Here is a 19,883-nt window from a genome sequence, read left to right as displayed (position 1 = left end):
CCGATTACCAGCTGCCTAACCTGGGCCAAGTTATTTAACTTATGTGGCCCTCAGTTTACACAGCTGTACGATGGGATGATACCAGTATCCACTTGCATGGAAAAGTTAATGATCAAATGAGATAAGCACATTAAGAAAGTCTACAAGTTAGATCTCTCTCTTCTCCTCAGAGTAAATAATTCTTCATAGTAAGGTACCCCAGAACCCATTCAGCTCCCAGCTTTATTGACAGTGTGAAAATGCCCTAAGAAACATGCATACTTGTAAACCTCCAGGCTTGCTGGGCTTCGTCCTATACAACTCACATCCTTAAAGACACCCTCAAGGTGTTACACTCTCAATTAGATAAAAACCTAATACTTTGAGAACAGCTTCTGCTTTAGTTGAATGGACTTATTATATTTACTTGAGAAGCGATCACTGTTCTTATGTAGCATCACAGAACACATCTCACAACAAACACGCAGTCTGTACTTTTGACTGCACCACCATTCCACTCCTGTAACACCACGTGGACCCTGGAGACAGAGACTATCCCCTGATTTCTGCCTCACTGACTAATGCAGGCCTGGAATTTCAAGGGCATGGGTGAGTGTCAGAAAGGAAATAAATCTGGGGTAATAAATCTGGAGTTTCTAGCCAGTCGTGGCTGGACCTGGAAGGAGAGACAGACATACCTCACTGGCAGAACAGATGCATCTCGGGACTGCTCCCCAAACAATACGCAGACCATTTGGCAATGCCTCCTTGCCCCTCAAAGAGCAGAGCCCAGATACCACAAGACTCTAAAACTGGCCACAGGTCATACCGGAAAGGTTCTGTATGATGAGGACCCTCTGAGAATATGAAGTATTCCGTTTAAAAGCAGAGGTGGGCAAAAACGAGCCGAGGGTCCCAACAACCCCAAAACCTCTTGACTCGGTCCCCTTGGCTTGATTTCCAATTTTTAGTCTCTCCAGGCTGCCCCTGTGACCCAACACCTGCTCCACATACACGTTACCACACAAAGCGTGCATTCTGCCTGGATTCTCCCAGCTGGCAGGCTGTGAGGAAGGGAGGGAGCAGGTGGGGTTTTGAAAGTGGACCTTTCAGGCTGTCTGCATCAATATGGCCAGGAGAGTGTCTCTGCGATACTGTCAGAAAACACCCGGTACAAGGGGCAGAGAGCAGACATAGGAGCTTGCTACTTTATGGCAGAATGTCCTCTCCAGGCCCCAGTTGCCCCAAAGTATCCTGATCTGCATAGAGAATCATGCCGGGTAAGGAGTCCAAAGTTGCTCCTTGTTCAATGTCAGTGTCTGACTGCCTGTAGGGCAGAAAAACACGATCAAACATGTTTTGCTTTTTTTTTTTTTCCCCAAACATGTTTTTTTTTTAATGGTTTTATTGTTACCAAGACAATACATGTACATGACCAAAATATCGGTTGGTACTAGAAGTCATAACAACAACAACAACAACAAAAAAGCAAGCCTCTGCTCCACCCCTCCCACCCCCAATTTCTACCTCCTTTAGAGAATCATCTTCAACTCTTGCTGCCATTTCTTCTGGTATTTTCTCCCATATTTCTAAACAACAGCCATACATAACTACTACTTTATTCTTTTTAATCTTAGGGATTATTTCCTAACTTCTCTGTATGGAATCTGAGCTTTTAGCTCTCAAATCCCCCTCCCCCTTAAACACCTCCCCTAACCTCCAATAATAACATCACACATTTTTTATGTCAATGTATAGTACTTTTTCATTTCAACTTTGCTCACTGTCCAGTTGCAGAGTATATTACAATTAAATGTTTTGAACTTTTCATTTTTTCTAGGGTTAATAACTGCCATACTTTTGTTTTTCTTAGCTTTTTTAAGAACCTCAACTTCTTAGGAGAACTATAAACTTCTTCTCAGTAATGATCAAACACATCAGATAATTAATTCACCACTTGCTTTGATTTTGTTCTCCTTTGGAGATATCCTTCCTGGAATATTTTGTCCTCCTCCAATCTAAACTGGATGCTTTCTAAGCCTGATGGATAGTGGTCCTTCCCCATCTCTTGGACATTTCCTGGTGTCTATCAACATTTTGACTGAATATATCCTCTTCCAGTGGTTTCTTAAGAATGAATGCATAGAAGGTTACAATTTTTAAAGCTGGCATTTTTGAGTGTCAATATTCTAACTTTATGCTCAACTTACAGTTCATCTAGGAATGGAATTCTAAATGGAAAAAAATTTTTTCTTCAACATTTTGAAGGTATTATTTCATGGCATTTGAAAGCAATGTCGCTGGCATTCAGTGTCGCTACTGACAGGTACGGTGCCACACCGATCGCTCATCTCTGATGTGCTGTGCACGCGCACGTGTGCATGTTTTACTTCTAAACTTTTAGAATCTTCCCTTTTATCTCTGACAGTCTAAAATGTCATGAAGATTTGCCTTTGTGTGGGTGCTTTCTCTCTTTTTAAAAATGTTTACTTACTTTTGAGAGAGAGAGAGAGAGAGAAGGAGGAGCAAAGAGAGAGGGGGATAGAGGATCCCAAACACCCTCTGTGCTGACAGCAAAAAGCCTGATGCAGGGCTCAAAATCACAAACTGGGAGATCATGAGCTGAGCCTAAGTCTGACACTTAACAATCTCAGCCACCCAGGCGGCCCTGTGTGGGTGCCTTCTCTGTTCACTCATATTGGATCTTTGGTAATAGTCTCCTCATTATTGGTAAACTTTGTCTTTCGATTTTTAGGAATTTGTGTTTTGACAATTCTGGCTCCACTGTGTTTTTTTTAAATGTTCTTTTTCTAGAACTCTTATGAGTTGGATATTAGCCCAATTAGTTGACCCTCTACATTTCTTTTTTTTTTTTCTCACTTATTTCCTTCTTCCTTATTTTTGTTTTCTCCAGGAGATACGCTCAATTTTATTTTCCAGTCTATTGAAGTTATTATTTTGGCTATCATTAACTTCAAAAAACTCTTTCTTTTTCAGTTTTTCAAAGCTGTTTTGAATAATAGCCTCTTCTTGTTTAATGGAAGCAACATCTTATCTCTAAGGTGAGATTAAATTTCTTCAAAGTCTTCTGTTTTTTGTGGCCTCTATTTCTATCTGGTTCCTTTCTTGGTTCTTTTTGTCTCTTTCCTAACAGAGGCTTCCCTTGAACATCTGATGATCCTCCACTGATGTTCATATGTATAAGTGAAGAAATTAAAAAGCTCCATGCACACAGGTGGGGCCTTGGCAACTTGTTGGGCCTCCCAGTAAAGTGGTAAAAACCCTCAACTGTCAATTTTTGTGGAAATTCTCTCTCGAGATGATCTGTTTCCACAAAGAAGAATCTTCCCATTTGCTGCTTTGATGGTGGTGATGGGGACATGGTAATTACATCTGTCTACCAGCATTTAGCACTGGGAATGAGGGAAGGCCATGAGGCTCTTATTTAGTATACTGACTTGCCCATAGACCTCTGGCTTCAGCTGGGCCTTGTGTCCAGGAGTTGAGAGTTGGTCAGGTTCAGTCTCTCCATAGAGAACCTTTGGTCTTTCAGAGTGTAGAGAAGGAGTAGTGGTCTGGTGCACAGAGCACAGGAGGGGAGGGGATCCAGGCCTAATTGATTCTTATTAGACTTTTAATCAACCCTCCAGTTTTCAGCTTCACTGCACAACCCAGGCTTTGAAAGTACTTGATGCCTCCAATTCCTCAGCCCTTTAGGAATTTTCTGGCACAACCTAGCTTATTTTTCTTGTTGTCCATTCCCCTAACCACAGGCACTGCACAACACAAAATGCTGAAGCCAAAGCCAGTCAGTCATCTATTCACTTTCCATTGTCCATCAGCCTGTTGACTTCTCTCATCTGCTTTTGTTTATGTTGCCATAATTTTACAAGTTTCCATTTTCTTTTTTATAAAAGCACATTTTAAGGATGGCCATTATAAAAAAAAACACAGAAAATAACAAGTGTTGGCAAGGAGAAACTGGAGCCCTGTGCACTGTTGGGGGGAATGTTGGGGGGAATATTGTGGGGGGATGCGCACTGTTGGGGGGAATGTAAAATGGCATAGCTGCTATGGAAAAAAAGTATGGAGGGTCCTCAAAAAATTAAAAATATAACTACCATATAATTCAGCAATTCCACTTGTGAGTATAAACCCTAAAGAACTGAAAACCAGGACTTGAATGGTTATTTGCACAACCACGTTCGTAGCAGCATTATTCACAATAGACAAAAGAAGGCAGCAACCCTGGTTTCCATCAATAGATGAATGCATAAAACAAAAGGTGGTACACACATAGGATGGAATATTATTCAGCCCTAGAAAGGAAGGAAATTCTGATACACAATACAATGAATGAACCCTGAAGGCATCAGGCTGAATGAAGTAAGCCAGTCACTAAAGAACAAATACTGCTTGATTCTACTTTTAGGAGGTACCCAGAGTAGTCAGAAAACACAACGGTGGTTGCTGGGGGTAGGAGGAGGGGGCATGCGGAATTATTATTAATAGGTATAGAGTTTCAGGTTTCTAAGATGAAAAAAGTTTGGGAGAATGGGTGGTGGGGACAGTTGCACAGCAGTGTGAATGCACTTAATGCCGCTGAATGGGACATTTAAGCATGGTTAAAATGGTCAACTTTATGCTATGTATATTTTACACAATAAAAAAAAAAAATCAATGAGTCATATGTATGTAGACTTATTTCTGAATTGTTTTGTTTCAAATACCTATAGGTGTATCCCTTTGCCAAACACTACATTGCCTGTAACACAATAGCTTTAAGTATTAAAATCAAGAAATAAAAGTTTAAAAAATGTAATTGAGACCAAAGTTACTTCTCTATTTAAAAATTTTCCAATGGCTTCTTATTGCACTAGAATAAAATCCAGTCACTATGGCTCACAAGGCCCTGCACGACCTGGTCCCTGCCTAGTTCTGCCTCACTCTGTCCTTACCCACATAGGCTTTCTCTCTGGGCCAGGCAGTAAGATGAATACAGCAAGTTCTCCAGCCAGGAGTGGCTCCCGGTGTGCTGGATGACAGGGGTGTGCAACCTGTCAGAGCATAGACAGCGCCCTGAGAGAGGCTTGTGTGGAGGACTGTGGGAGCATGTAGAGAGGGAGGATCATTGTGGTTACTACAGCAGGAATCCCAGGCCACCTCTCAACACAGTGCTGTGCTCCAAGGGAGCTGGGCTAGGCGACTGAAAGGGCTGGGTCCCTAGAATAAGCCATTCAAGCTTTACCAGAAGCCAGATGGTCCCCAGTAGCTCTGCTGATCCTTCTGGCAGCCCCTCAGGGACCCCATGCTGGGATGGGCCAGCAGAGGTGACTCCTGAACCAAGGAGGATCCCAGGCGGGGCAGTGCAGGTGCAGGCCAGCAGAGCCCTGGGGCTCCCTCCAGTTCTCTGAATGTCCCTCCACAGACAGTTCCGGTATAACCAGGGCAGCTATTTTGGCTTGATCTAGTCCGCGGTGAAGTTCTTACACAAGCTCAGGAATTTCAGGGCAGGACTCCAGGGGACACAGGAAAGAGAGAAGACACAACTGCCAAGACCCTCAAACGAGGTCCTACTGTGAGCATGCCTGTGCATGTGGTGCTTCACTGGGTGTGTGTTGGGGGCGTGTTGGGGGCAGGGGAATATCAGAGGGGTTTGAATCCTAGTTCAAAACACTCATTTACAGCAGATTTAGACTTCCCAGTCCAAGCCACTGAAATTTATTTCTGAAGAAGCATCTAGAAAAAATGGAGGGGAAATGCTGCCCAGTTATTTAGTCAAAACAAAATTCAAACTTTCTCCCCCTCCCCCAACCTGCCAATGTCCCTTTCGCCTATGTGATCCTCAGGGATCCAGAGGGACTGGGGCCCAGCTGAGCTGGTACCAAGTATGTTCGTCCCCAGAGGAGGCCAGCCCTGCAAATAGCAGCTATAGTCATTGCCTAGAAGTCTAGGTGCCTCCTACACCCCCAGAGCCGGTGAACAGGGTCAGTGGATCCTGCTTTGGCCTAAACAACCCCCAGCTGTTAGAGAGGGATTCACAGCCAGTCCATTTCCAAGATTACTGTAAGAGAAGCTCAAAGGTTTGCTATGCAGGGGGTGCTGCAGCCCAAATAGGCCTTTTTCCCCAACCCCTAGAACATCCCTAATCCAAGAAGGATGGTGAACAGACATCTACAGAAAGCTGGAGCATCTGCTCTCCTTTTCTTGTCACAGAGAACTGGAACAAATAAAAACAGTGCCACCGTTACGTAAAAGCTCTTGTTACTAACATGGGTTAAGGAGTCTGTAGGCTGGGCTTGCCCCCACCTCAGTGTAGGTAACTGCTGAGGCAAACCAGCTGAGAGAATTCCAGGTGCAGTCCAAGCAGCTGTTAGACACGCTGGCAGGCACCAGGGTCACCCTACATAAGGCCTTTACTGAATGAAGCAAGTCAGCCATAGTCACCTCCAGGCCTGACGAGAGGGGTGGGGAAGAGGTAAAGATGGGTGGGGTTGGTCCCCTGGGGAGTGGCAGGAAGTGGCAGGAGAAGCAGGTTCTAGGGAAGAATGTGCTGATGGGATGTTTTGGGGGGAAGCCGACTGTTGGGAGTGGTCCTGGGGGCTCCTGAGAAATTGCTTGGTTCATACTTTCTGTTGTTTGTTAAAAAAGGTCATCTTCAGGTTGGGTATGGGAAAAGGATCTGTAAACTTGTTATGTCCTTAGAGAGCCCACGTTATTCCAGAAAAGCTTAGCTCCTTCTACCCACACCACTCACCTTCTCAGGGAGCCCCCAGACTCTGGGAATTCCTGTAACACTCCCTGCCCCCTCCACCAAGCCTGCTGCAGCCTGAACAAGTCAGGGGGTTCCTGCCCCGGAGACAGAGGGGAGCCAGGCCAGTCTACAGCCTAGAAGGAATGGGCACGCCTGGGGCCCCAGAACTCCTGGCCCCCAGAGAGCTGCAGGATGCAAGCATGAGAGCACTGTTTATTCCAAAGCCGTTTTCTGTTTTAAGAGCCTCACAGCTGGGTCCAGGGCCAGGGTCCCATTTCCAAAGTCGGTATTTTTTTCCTTCTTTTTGCTGGACAAGGAGAAATGGAAAAAACCAATGTTGCTTTGGCCCTCACTCAGCTTCTTTTGAACTGATTTTGCTGCCCCTGGCAGGATCTGCCACCAGGGTGCAAGCCACGAATGCGGGCCATGGCAGAGAGAATTCTCGGCTCTGACTGCCCTGCTGGGTCATCTGAGGGGAAGACCCATGGAACACAGGGAAGTCTGACTTGCGCGACTCACCAAGGCCTGCTCTAAGTCAAAGACCCCTAACAGCACTCAGGGCTCAGACCACTGCTACTCCTGACCCCTGGCCACAAGAGGGCCTAGTTCTCCAAACACACCTGCAGATTGGATACTGGGGACAGTATCCAATCTGATACAGACTCCGTCTCTCAGTAGGTAGTAATTATTTATAAAGCCCAGAAAAATATCCCAAAGTCAGAGCTAAATGTTAATACAACCAATTCTCTGTTATCTCCCATTTGCAAAAGGAGATAACTATAGTTTTTATATTTGCATATAGGATGTGTCACACATCAGCTTTACCCTCCTAATTTTGCCCTTTCAAAAGCACACACCATACACTGCTAGGTGAATACGACAGACACCCTAGCAATGTGCACGGCTAGTAGAACCAAGTGAGGAGAAAGTCCAAGATGCTCCATCCCTCCCCTCTGCCACTCCCCTAGGACCACTCCCTCCCTCTCTAGAAAGCCTCTCCAACTATCCAGCCCCCTCTGATCTCCCCCACCTCCCAACTTCCTGCACCTACACTATTATCTAAAGGGATTACATTTTTAAAGCCAGCAGACATTTATCTGATCTCAAAACAGACCGTTTAAAATCAGGCCTATCTCAGAAAATCTGGGGCAACCAATTGCCATTACATCACCTTTCATATTTCTTTCTGCCCCACAGCAAGCACGGTGACCATATTTTCCATAGAATCAGGACGCATTATCTGACAAGTGATTTATGGGCAGCCTCCAGGTGCAAGAAGGAGTCGGTGTTATAAAAGTTTCAACATCAAAATATTGGAACTCCAAGGATAGCTGGATGACTTTACTGGAAAAAGTGAGAATACTTTAAGTCAGAATGGCTCATAACAATCTGGGATGACAGCACCTTTACCACTAACACAGGTTATGATTTTGTTTATTCCAGGCACATTTGGCACCACTCCTTGTAAGACTGTGAGTTACTCAAGAGGGGGAACTAGACATTACACCTCTTTTGAAGTTCTCTCCATACCCAGCATGACTACTAAATCCACTACTGAGTGGATGGATGGTTGGCTGATCTCTCTTCTCTCCCAGCTCAAGTGTCATTTCAGAGACACCTTTCTTGATTTCCCAAATGAGGTCATGCTGTTATGTTCTCATGGCACTGTGTGTTCTTCCTTCAGGGTCTTATCACACTGTATCATTCATTCTATGCATGGTTACTCTCATCTGTCCCAGCAATAGGCTGTATCTGCTGCCCCCAGAAAGAACTATAATGGTTTGGTTCACCGATGAATCACCAACTGCTAGCACTCTGCTTGGCACACACTAGGTGATCAATAATATGTATTTTTAAATTAATGACACAGTCTCTTTGGTAGGTCCCAGGACTCCATATTTCTCCCTTGCATCAACATTTTTATTAATTACTTGAACGAAGATTACACAAGTCTGCTCAGGAGAACTGAAGTTGGCATCAATACTGGCCCCCAGAGAGCTGCAGAGCATAACATGTTAGCTAACAGAATCAACATTCTAAAGGACCAAAGGTCCAAATAAATAGAAATGAAAAGAGAACAAGTCATGTGAAGGTTCTAAATCCTCAACTAGGCAAAATCTGAGGTGGAGGTAGCTCACGTGTAAAAGGAGCTGGGCCAAAGTCTCCTAAATGTTACTCACTCTCAAGCCACTAACAAAGCACAGTGTCCAAATAAGGAGAAGGCAGTCCCATTCAGCCTGACCACCAGATACAGGTGCCACACATTAATGGGACACTGATGAAGGGGCTCATGATCTGCAAAGTGGTCACTGCCCTGCTGGCACCTTGCAGGTGTTCAACAGAAATTTACTGAAGGAACATAGAGATTAACTGATGGAAGTAGATATACTTAGCCTGAAATAAAACACACCAAATAAGAGCGTATCTGTTTTTAATATATGAAGAGCTCTTATCTAACAGACTCTCTGTGTTGTGCAGCTCCAGAGGACAGAACAGGGATATATGGGTCCATCATGTAGGCAGGCAGATTTAGGCTCATACAAGGAGGGATAACATAAATGTAACATGGTAGATCCCCACCTGCACAAGCGTCCATAAGGAGGCTAAAGAACCATCTGGCTGGGATGTTGTCAGTCAGGGATACCTTCCAACCCAAGTCCCAGTTTTCTAAGAATTTAATGGAACTGAATGCATTAAGGTGAGAGAGGACATGAAAGAAATATTCCATTTGCAACATAAATAACCTTTGTGCTACAAATACAGAGCTTAGAATGACGCATTCCTTGAAGGGTTTCATAAACTCACTCACGAAACTATCTGGTCTAGCATCTTTTCAGGATGTATTTCCTCAACCTTTCCAGTTTCTTCCACAAAACTTTTCACGTTTTCAATTTCTTTTTTAGTCGATTTTGGCAGCTCCTATTTTCTTCGAAAAATCTGTTTCTTTCAAGATTTTCAAGTGTATTATCAAAGTTAAACATGAAAATGTCATTTTTTGTCAACTCCAGATCAGTGGTTAGAGTCTCATTTCTACATTTTGTGTTTTTCTTTGGTTGGCCTGGTTAGGTTTACCTATGTCATATTGCCAAGAATAGTCCTTAAATTTATTAATTAATATCATTTTCCTACTTCACAATGAACTTACTTCTTCTGTATAAATATCTTGCTTCTGTTTTTCTTCAGTTTGTTCTATTCTTTGATTTTATGAGTTGAAAGCATGGTTCATTAATTTTTAGTATTTTTTTGTTCAATAATAAAAGCATTAAAGTCTACACATATATCTCTGATATTGGCTTTATTCTGTTATAAACTAACTACTCAAAAAGTAAGACTGTTTTCATGTGTAGTAACTATTACCAGTTAGAAAAAGTACACACACACACACACACACACACACACACACACACACACTTCATCTAGGAATAAACTTAGTAAGTGCAAAGTTCCCATATAATGACAGTTTCAAAACTTTCTAAACAACGTATGTTTTGAATCAATAATGAAAAGTACTTTGCCCTTGGTTTCAAAGTACTCAGTGGGATTATGCTATTAGATATGGAAATGTTAAAAAGCTATAATAATAAAAACCATTTTGGTTCTGATACAAGAGTATACATAGTGGTTAGTAAAATAGTCCAGAAAATCCTAAAACAAAGTTTATACATGAGACTTTAGTATATGATAAAAGTGGCTTCAAATTAATGGGAAAAATTGGATTATTAAATATGGATCACTTGAAAAAAATCTTAGTCAGATCCCTGCCTCACACTATACATAGAAACATCCATTTTGGTTGAAATAAAATATTAAAAGTAAAAAAAAAAGAAAAGAAATGCAGATATAATCTTAGAGATCCCAAGCTTGACACTAACGGCAGAACCCATAAAGATATGTAACTACAAGGGTGCCTGGGTGGCTCAGTCAGTTAAGCGTCTGACTTCAGCTCAGGTCATGATCTCACAGTTTGTGGGTTCGAGCCCCGCGTTGGGCTCTGTGCTGACAGCTCAGAGCCTGGAGCCTGCTTCAGATTCTGTGTCTCCCTCTCTCTCTGCCCCTCCTCCACTCATGCTCTGGCTCTCTCTGTCTCTCAAAACAATGAATAAACGTTAAAAAAAAATTTAAGAATGCTCAACATCACTCCTCATCAGGGAAATAGAAATCAAAACCACACTCAAATATCACCTCACGCCAGTCAGAGTGGCCAAAATGAACAAGTCAGGAGACTACAGATGCTGGAGAGGATGTGGAGAAATGGGAACCCTCTTGCACTGTTGGTGGGAATGCAAATTGGTGCAGCCACTCTGGAAAACAGTGTGGAGGTTCCTCAAAAAATTAAAAATAGACCTACCCTATGACCCAGCAATAGCACTGCTAGGAATTTACCCAAGGGATACAGGAGTACTGATGCATAGGGGCACTTGCACCCCAATGTTTATAGCAGCACTCTCAACAATAGCCAAATTATGGAAAGAGCCTAAATGTCCATCAACTGATGAATGGATAAAGAAATTGTGGTTTATATACACAATGGAGTACTACGTGGCAATGAGAAAGAATGAAATATGGCCCTTTGTAGCAACATGGATGGAACTGGAGAGTGTGATGCTAAGTGAAATAAGCCATACAGAGAAAGGCAGATGCCATATGGTTTCACTCTTATGTGGATCCTGAGAAACTTAACAGAAACCCATGGGGTAGGGGAAGGAAAAAAAAAAAAAAGAGGTTAGAGTGGAAGAGAGCCAAAGCATAAGAGACTCTTAAAAACTGAGAACAAACTGAGGGTTGAGGGGGGGTGGGAGGGAGGGGAGGGTGGGTGATGGGTATTGAGGAGGGCACCTTTTGGGATGAGCACTGGGTGTTGTATGGAAACCAATTTGACAATAAACTTCATATATTGAAAAAAAATTTTAAGATATGTCACTACATAAATTTAAACCTTTGTACAAAAGTAAAGCCATGACCAGAATTAAAAGGTAATCAAACTAAAAATATCTAAATTATATACAGAATACAAAGGTGGAGATCCTCCATATATAAAATGTCTATATGTCTAAATAAAAAGAACACATAATGGGAAAAGTAAAGGATATTACCAAGAAGTTCATGAGGCAGCCAAATATACAAAGAAATGTTTAATTTAAAGGCAGCAAGCAAATGTAAAATAAAATGTAATATCTTTGATTAAAGTGTGTTAATAATTAAAGTGATTACTAATACTTATGAGAGTCGGGGAAAGTTAAATTTTTAAATGTTACTGATGTGAGGGTAATAATCTGATCTTCATTTTTCTTTCTTATAAGATTAGCATAGTCATGCTGATTGCATATGGCTACCTTAACAGTTTGGAAATAGCTATCAAAAGACTTAACAAGATTCACTAAGTCTATTATCTGCCTTAGGAATTATCAAAGATGTCCTGGAAAATGGATGTAAGTTTAAGTTATTTAAAAGATTAAATACTAGAAATCCAAAGCCTAATACAGTCTATTTAAAATAATTACAATACATGGGGCGCCTGGGTGGCTCAGTCGGTTAAGCGTCCGACTTCAGCTCAGGTCACGATCTCGTGGTCCGTGAGATCGAGCCCCACGTCAGGCTCTGGGCTGATGGCTCAGAGCCTGGAGCCTGCTTCTGATTCTGTGTCTCCCTCTCTCTCTGCCCCTCCCCCGTTCATGCTCTGTCTCTCTCTGTCCCAAAAATAAATAAATGTTAAAAAAATAATAAAATAAAATAAAACAAAATAAAATAATTACAATACAACAAGAAGGTAAAATACTATATACATTGCTAAAAATTATAATCTTGAGGCATGTACGAAAATGTTCATTAAAAAGTAAAAAGGGAGCTTACAAACTATAGTTTTTTAATATGGATAAGATGTCATTTAATAATCACATACTTTCTTCCTGTTATAAAAGAAAAAAATTAGCAGGAAATCTACAAAAATGTAAAAGCTATTATCTCTAGTGGTGGGATTATTTGCTTTTCCATGTTTTCCGTATTTTCAATTTTTACTTTTACAATGAATATATTCTACTTTCAAAGCACCAAAAAAGTTGAACAACTTAGGTTCAAATTTGCTAGGAGCACATTTTGATGAGACTAAATAAAGAAAGAGACTAGCTGTGAGTCCCCTCAGAAAGGAAGGCTGAGAGAATGACACACCATCCTTTATGAAAATTTGGCTGAAGTCAGCATGGCTGATGACCATTTGGAATGAGACCAAATGGGCTCTGGCTGTAGCAGAGCAGGCAGCGTGCTCCATGGAAGGCCCTTCACAGCGGTGGGCGGGGTGGCTTCCACATGGGTGCCTGGAACAGCGTCCTCATTCCCTAGCTGGAGCCCAGCAGGACAGCTCAGAGGACTTCAAAGGACAATGGAGTCCATGTGCCACTCGCCCAGCAGGCAGCCCTCGCCTCTGCCTGGAGAACCTCACAATAGTTAACTCATCCTGCAAGGACTCAAGTCAGTGGTTAACTCCAAGCCCTGAAAGAAATACTAACTGGCAGTCCTAGCCAAATCCTCTGTGGTTTAACTGGTTTCAACCTTTAAGCTGGAGTCTGCAGCTGGGCAGAGCCACCGCCTGTCCCCAGCTGAGGCTGCCAGGGCCCTTGGCAGAGTCCTGGGGCTGAGCTCTGTCCACAGAGCAAGACAGCTCTGGGGCATGGAAAAGCAGGGAGAGGCTGGGCGCCAACCTCCTCCCCAGCTGTTTTCAATAAGGCTCCACTTCTGAGGTTGCTGGCAGACCTCTGGAAAGATCTAAACCAACTTCACATAATGTTTTCCATCAAGCCCACAATTAAGTGATATTCTCTTAACTCATGAACTGCACACAAAACCTTTTTCCTGTCACTTCTCAGCTCCTCTCCTAAGCAACATACAAGCAGGTCAGGCTGGGGTTCTAACACTTTTGCAGGGTCACAAAGACCACAGCACAGGCCTTCCAAGGCCTTCCACTCTTCCTCCTGCTACACAGGATGGAGGGCATGGACATTTGACCTCACTGTGCACATCATTTCACTTAATCCTCCCAATAGCCCTGGAAGGTCCGCATTACTATGCTAATTTTACAGGTAAGGAAAATGAAGGTCAAAGCAGGTAAGTAAGTTATTTGTACAAGGTCTCTAAATTCATGCTTTTTCCACTGTAGCCTTTCAGGGGAGTAATAGGATCACAGGCAAGAAGGTTCCAGATATCAAAAAGCTATTCCAATACCACCTAGTCTTTTGACAAGATTTTTCACCAGTGCCCCTTCCCCAACTCCCACAGGAGTATTCTTGAGAGCATAATTGAGCACCATGTCCTTCTTTTGTGACTGAATAAATTAACGATATAAATTAATAAATTGATAAATTAACCAGGACTGGGAAGCCAGCACCAGGAGGTGATGCCAGAGGACAGTTGCAGACTGAGGCCCAATGAAGGATTCTGGCTCGGAGAGAAGTGTGGCAGAGACGGGGAAGAACCAGACTGAGAGGTGAGGCAGGAAGATGCTGGTAGAAGGGCATGCCACGAGGACAGAGTGTGCACAACACAGATGCAGGAGCAGATGGGTCCTAAAGACTGGGGCTGTCTCATCCCTCACTGATGCCAGTGCCAGCTGAAGACTAGCCTAATGGAAAGCATTTGAACTTAAAAATGCCCAAAGCCTTTCTTCCACGAATCCCCCTACTATAAACTAAGCTAACCCAGGATATGGCATTGAAAGCCTCATATAACGATGTTCATCAGAATTTAATTTGTAAAAGGAAATATTAAAAATAATCTAAATAACCACCAGTAGAGAAATGTCTCAGTAAATGGTAGTACGTCGAATTTAATGGAATATTAACCATTAAAATTATGTTGACAGTGATTTGAAGAACGAAGTGTTGGGTTGAAAAAGCAGGATACAAAACAGTATGAATGATTTTAATTATGACTATCAGTGATTAAGCACTTATTTATATGACATATGCAGCAAATATACTTTCTTTAAACAATGCCACCATATGGGTAGTAGTATTCCTATTTACAGATAGGAAAGTGACTTCCAGAGTAACTAAGCAAATTACCCAAGGTTACAGCTACAAAAAGATGGGACTGAATTCAAAATCAAGTCTGGCACCTGCCCCTATAAATCCTATAGTTATCCCTACCTTGACAACAAAAGAAACCCCCAGCTTAACAAAGGAACACAAGAACCATCAAACAAAATTATAATATAGCAAGGTGGAACGATGAGTAAGTAGTTTTAAGCTTTTTTCTACTTTTGCTTTTCTAAATGTTCTTAAATAGCATATTATATTTTTACTTTAAAACATTCTTAGAACAAGACTTTTAGAGTGGTGTTATGGCAGACCAGTGATCCTGATCATATTACTGATATAATGCCTATCATTTTATTAGGCAACTACCATGTGCTGGCACACTTCTATTGTATCAACCCTCCCTCCCAATCATGCTGTGAAATGGGAATTATTATTCCCAGCTCATCTGTGAAGCTTAGAGAACTAAGTAGAAGAAATTCAAACCCAGATGTCCTGGCTGCAAAGCCCATGGTCTTTCTACTCCTCCCACGGCCCCACTGCACAAGGTATGCACAGAGGTCTCTGTGTCCTGCCCTGACATTTTATGACCATTTGAGCCTTGGCAAGCACATGCTTATGAGCACAGGGCTGGCCACTTCTTCCTGAAGAAGAAGTCAAGGTGAACTAGGCCTCCCAGAGGCACTGATGGCCTTCAGCCACAGCGGGAGTTCTGTCTACTTACCGCACCCCCCCCCCAACTTCTACCTCTGGAGGCCACACCTCTCACCTGACTGGGGGCACTGAGAGGTTCAGGGAGCATGAAGGAATGTAGAACAGAGAGATCTCAGGGCCACAAAGGAGATGAGGTGAAGAAAAACAGGTGAGCCAGTTTGGGAAAAGGCAGGGCAGATGACCATGGTGAGTTTTAGGAGAGAATCACAGGAGAGAGGACTGTGACAGAGCCAGGGTCCTCTATTCTTCTGCCCAAATAGCATCTCTCACTGCTTTAAAAATCTAGATCGATCCCCTTATTTGCACAAGGATAAGTACGTACATATCCATAGGCACACACCATCTTGAGACCCCCCTACTACTTATGTCCTGTGATGGCACCTCCTGAGCAACCAGTTTACTTTTTTTTTAAAATGCTTATTTATTTATTTTGAGAGAGAGCAAGAGAGAGGGAGGGAGGGAGGGGCAAAGAGAGAGGGAGAAAGAGAACCCCAAGCAGGCTCTGCATTGCCAGTGCAGAGCTCAACATGGGGCCTGAATTCACGAACCATGAGATCATGACCTGAGCTGAAATCAAGAGTCAGATGCTTAGCCGACTAAGCCACACATGCACCCTGAAACTGGTTTACTTTTTGAGGACAAAATGGTTCTTGCGCCTGACCATGATTTTTAGGAAGCTTATAGTCATATTAGTAGCCCATCTTTTGCAACTACACAAACTGTAGAGCACTCATTTCTGTGTGCTATTCTTACCCCATATTTTCCCTTTGCTCTTTTCTGATCCCTTAACTCCATCCCAGTCGAAGATTCTAACCATTATAAAACTTAATCTTGTATGAGGATACACCCCAGGGGGGTGAAATCGGGTTTAGGGAGGAGAGGCAAAAATCTTCCTTTTTATGTATAAGGCACAGATATGCTCTGTATCTGCTTATGTACTAAATGTATATACATGTGGATAAGCAGGTACAGTGAGAACCACTGATCTATATGAGTCAACCATGTGCTTGAGCAGCCCATCAATTAAGAGAACATCTTCTCAGAGAGCCTGGGTGGCTCAGTTGGTTGAGCATCTATCTGACTTCAGTTCAGATCATGATCTCATGGTTCGTGAGTTCGAGGCCCACATCAGGCCCTCTGCTGTCAGCGCAGAGCCTGCCTTTTCGGATGTCTCCTTCTCTCTTTGCAGCTCCCCAGCTTGTGCTCTTTCTGTCTCAAAAATAAATAAACATTTTTTTAAAAAAAGAGAGAGAACACCTTCTCAATTGTCAGATACATCATTCCCAGAAGGAAGACTGTACCTCCTTTTCCACTGCTTTGGCCATTCCCACATGCTCCCCAACATGAAGCAAAGCCTGAGGTCATGACCTTTGCTTCCAATGGTCTCCCTTTGGCGGCTTAAAGAATAACCTGTATGGGATGTGAATGTGTTCAGATAAAAATTGCTTGGTCTCACCCCCTTGGGATAAGGTGTGGGAGACTTCAAGTGCCCCAGTGGGTTCTGATGGACCTCTTGTAAGAAACCACTCTACACAGTGTCTCCATCAATGACTCAGGCACCTAGATGTCCAGATTTCACCCCAAGCTTCCAATAGCCATACCTTGGCTGCTGGAAATGAGCAGGTAGAAGTGTAGTGGTGGCTGACCTGACTTCATTATAAAAGAGCTTTGCCCCAAGTAAGTCATTAGTCAAGTGCCAGCACCGGTTATATGTGTGTGTGGCTGACCGGCACTGGGCCATTATGTTCACCACTTCCAGAGACCAGTGTGTCCCCTCCTTCCTGGACTTAACCTTGGCAGGTCACCCTGCCCTCTGGTATTCCGTGGAGTGGCGTCTGCCTCTGAGTGGCCTGCTTGTGGGGGCTGCAGCCGGGGGAACCAGTCCCCACGGCCTCAACCTCCCCTCGCTGCTCACGGATGATGCAAGCCCTGCATGACAGGCTGTGGAAAGTATGTTCAGGTGCCCGGCTCTGCTCAGCCTAATGCCTTTTAAATCAGGATCCAGATTTGATTTGCTTTTCCTTGCCTTCCTGGCTCCAACTCTCCCAGTCTCATTTTTTACTCCCCTGTCAGCCTTCCCAGGGTTTGGGGCTGAGCTTGCCAAGTCCTTCACATTTCACAGGCAGCCCTGCCTCCCAAGCCTGTGCCTGCCATCTCAAACACCAGCACCCAACAGGCCCCACCTTACTCATGCTGCCTTGGCCTGCCCTAAACCCTGCTGGAGTCTTCTGAGAGGGATGGACCTGCACCTCTTAGGAGTCACTCAGGGACTCAGTGCGCCACCAGATGAGAAAAAAATGAGGCATCAACCTTACCACCACTCAGACAGCTCTGTCAGGAGGATACAGGTGTCTAATCACTGTCACTGAGCCCCCACACCCTCCCTTTCATTTCAATGTGCTCTTGAGCAGGGGCAGGGCACAGAGCTCAAACTTGAAGGAGCTCTCAGGTCTGACATGCAACATCAGAATTCACTTCTTACCTTCCCAGACAGCATCCCAGCATTCAAGGCTGGTGTGTGTGGAGTGGGCATGGAGGGGCAGATTCACAGCCTCAGCGATTTGAGAATGTGAATCCCTTGAATGTAGGGAAAGACTCTTGGTCCTCTCTGTCATGTTTTTATCCCAGGTATACATCCTACCTATAACTACTGTTTGCTGAACTAAATTAATCTGTATACCAGCCATTGGAGTCGTCCTTCCTGAGTGTCAAAGCTTCATGGAACACCGGACACACTAGTGAAACCACTAGGTCTCTACCCTAAAACCTCATTTAAATTTTATTTTGATGGAATCATGGACTATTACAGCAGGAAGAAGCATGAGAGTCATTTGGTCTTATCTCCTCATTCATAGATGAGGAAACTAAAGCTCAGGGGCCAGAGAGACTTAGAAGTAAAGACCCAGGCACCTGAATGCCAGCCCAGCCCTCCTACTGTCACCCTGGTCCTAAGAGAAGCCAGCTCCCCATGATAACCAGCAAATCGCCAAGCAAAGATGTTGCAAAGGATGGCATCTGGGCATCACCAAGGTGACTATAGTGCCCCAGTGTATTTAAATCCATCCTTGTTAGGGGCGCCTGGGTGGCACAGTCGGTTAAGCGTCCGACTTCAGCCAGGTCACGATCTCGCGGTCCGTGAGTTTGAGCCCTGCGTCGGGCTCTGGGCTGATGGCTCAGAGCCTGGAGCCTGCTTCTGATTCTGTGTCTCCCTCTCTCTCTGCCCCTCCCCCGTTCATGCTCTGTCTCTCTCTGTCCCAAAAATAAATAAAAAATGTTGAAAAAAAAATTTTAAATCCATCCTTGTTAGCCACAATCTACTCAGGCCTTACTGAAACCTGAAAACCTACCATGGGCAGAGCACCATCCTAGATCCTGTGGAGAGCACCAAAACGAGTAGGAAATCACCCTCAAGGGGCTCTCATTCCAGTGACAAGCACATAAAGCCAAAGATAGACAATGTGAGAAAACCTCCGGTGACTTCAGAAGGGAGGAGACAATAACTGGCCAGAAGCAGGATGGGCTCCCTGGTAGCAGCAGAGTAGAATCTGGACAGCACTCTTGTGGGGTCCAGACTCTAGTGGGAAGATATTATATGTGTGTGTGTGTGTGTGTGTGTGTGTGTGTATACACATACATATATATATATATATATATATATATATATATATATATATATTCTCATATATGAGAATATCATCCAGCTATGAAAAAGGAAATCCTGTCATTTGTGAAAACATAGACAGACCCTGAAGGCATTATGCTAAGTGAAGTAAGTCAGGCAGAGAAAGACAAATACCATTTGATCTCACTTATATGTAGAATCTAAAAACGAGTTCACAGGTACAGAGGACAGACTGGTGGTTGCCAGAGGCAGGGGGTGGGAGGTGGGTGAAATGGGTGAAGGCAAACTTCCAGTTATAAAATAAGTAAGTTATGGGAGGTAATGTATAGAATGGTGACCATAGTTAATAATACCATATTATATATTTGAAAGTTGTTAGGAAGAGTGGATCTTAGAAGTTCTCATCACAAGAAAAGGAATGTTGTAACTATTTATGGTGATGGATGTTAACTAATCCTACTGTAGTGATCATTTTGCAATATACACAAATATTGAATCATTATGTTGTGTACCTGAAACTAATATGCTATATGTCATTATATCTTAACTAAAAAATAAGACATGATCAAAACAAAATATAAAGAAAACTCCAAACCAAGTTGTTGGAATGGAATAAAATAATAAAATGTTAAAGATGGGAACAACTGTCAAGATTATTTGGTCCAACTCCCAATCTGATTTGTAGATCCCAAACACTATAATCTTCACAAATGAGGGTCTAGCCTCCTTAAACCCTTCCTGTTCTAAACTAACACAGTCCCTGACTCATAGTAAAGTGCTCAATAAA

General features: G+C 43.3%; 1 protein-coding gene and 1 long non-coding RNA gene across 6 annotated transcripts in view; one reads left to right on the top strand and one right to left on the bottom strand.

The window, feature by feature from the left end:
- MYLK (myosin light chain kinase) overlaps positions 1-19,883 on the bottom strand; it is a 282,724-nt gene that overhangs the window by 149,422 nt on the left and 113,419 nt on the right. The window lies entirely within an intron of this gene.
- LOC131512436 (uncharacterized) lies at positions 2,197-8,398 on the top strand. The gene is made up of 4 exons (XR_009262131.1): positions 2,197-2,305; positions 2,977-3,041; positions 7,931-8,086; positions 8,177-8,398. It is a non-coding gene; the product is annotated as an uncharacterized LOC131512436 (long non-coding RNA).

The sequence above is a fragment of the Neofelis nebulosa genome, chromosome 5, assembly GCF_028018385.1.
Source record: "Neofelis nebulosa isolate mNeoNeb1 chromosome 5, mNeoNeb1.pri, whole genome shotgun sequence".
Lineage (NCBI taxonomy): Eukaryota > Metazoa > Chordata > Mammalia > Carnivora > Felidae > Neofelis > Neofelis nebulosa.
Note: the sequence above shows the minus strand (reverse complement) of the source record. Positions and strands in the feature narration are given on the sequence as shown.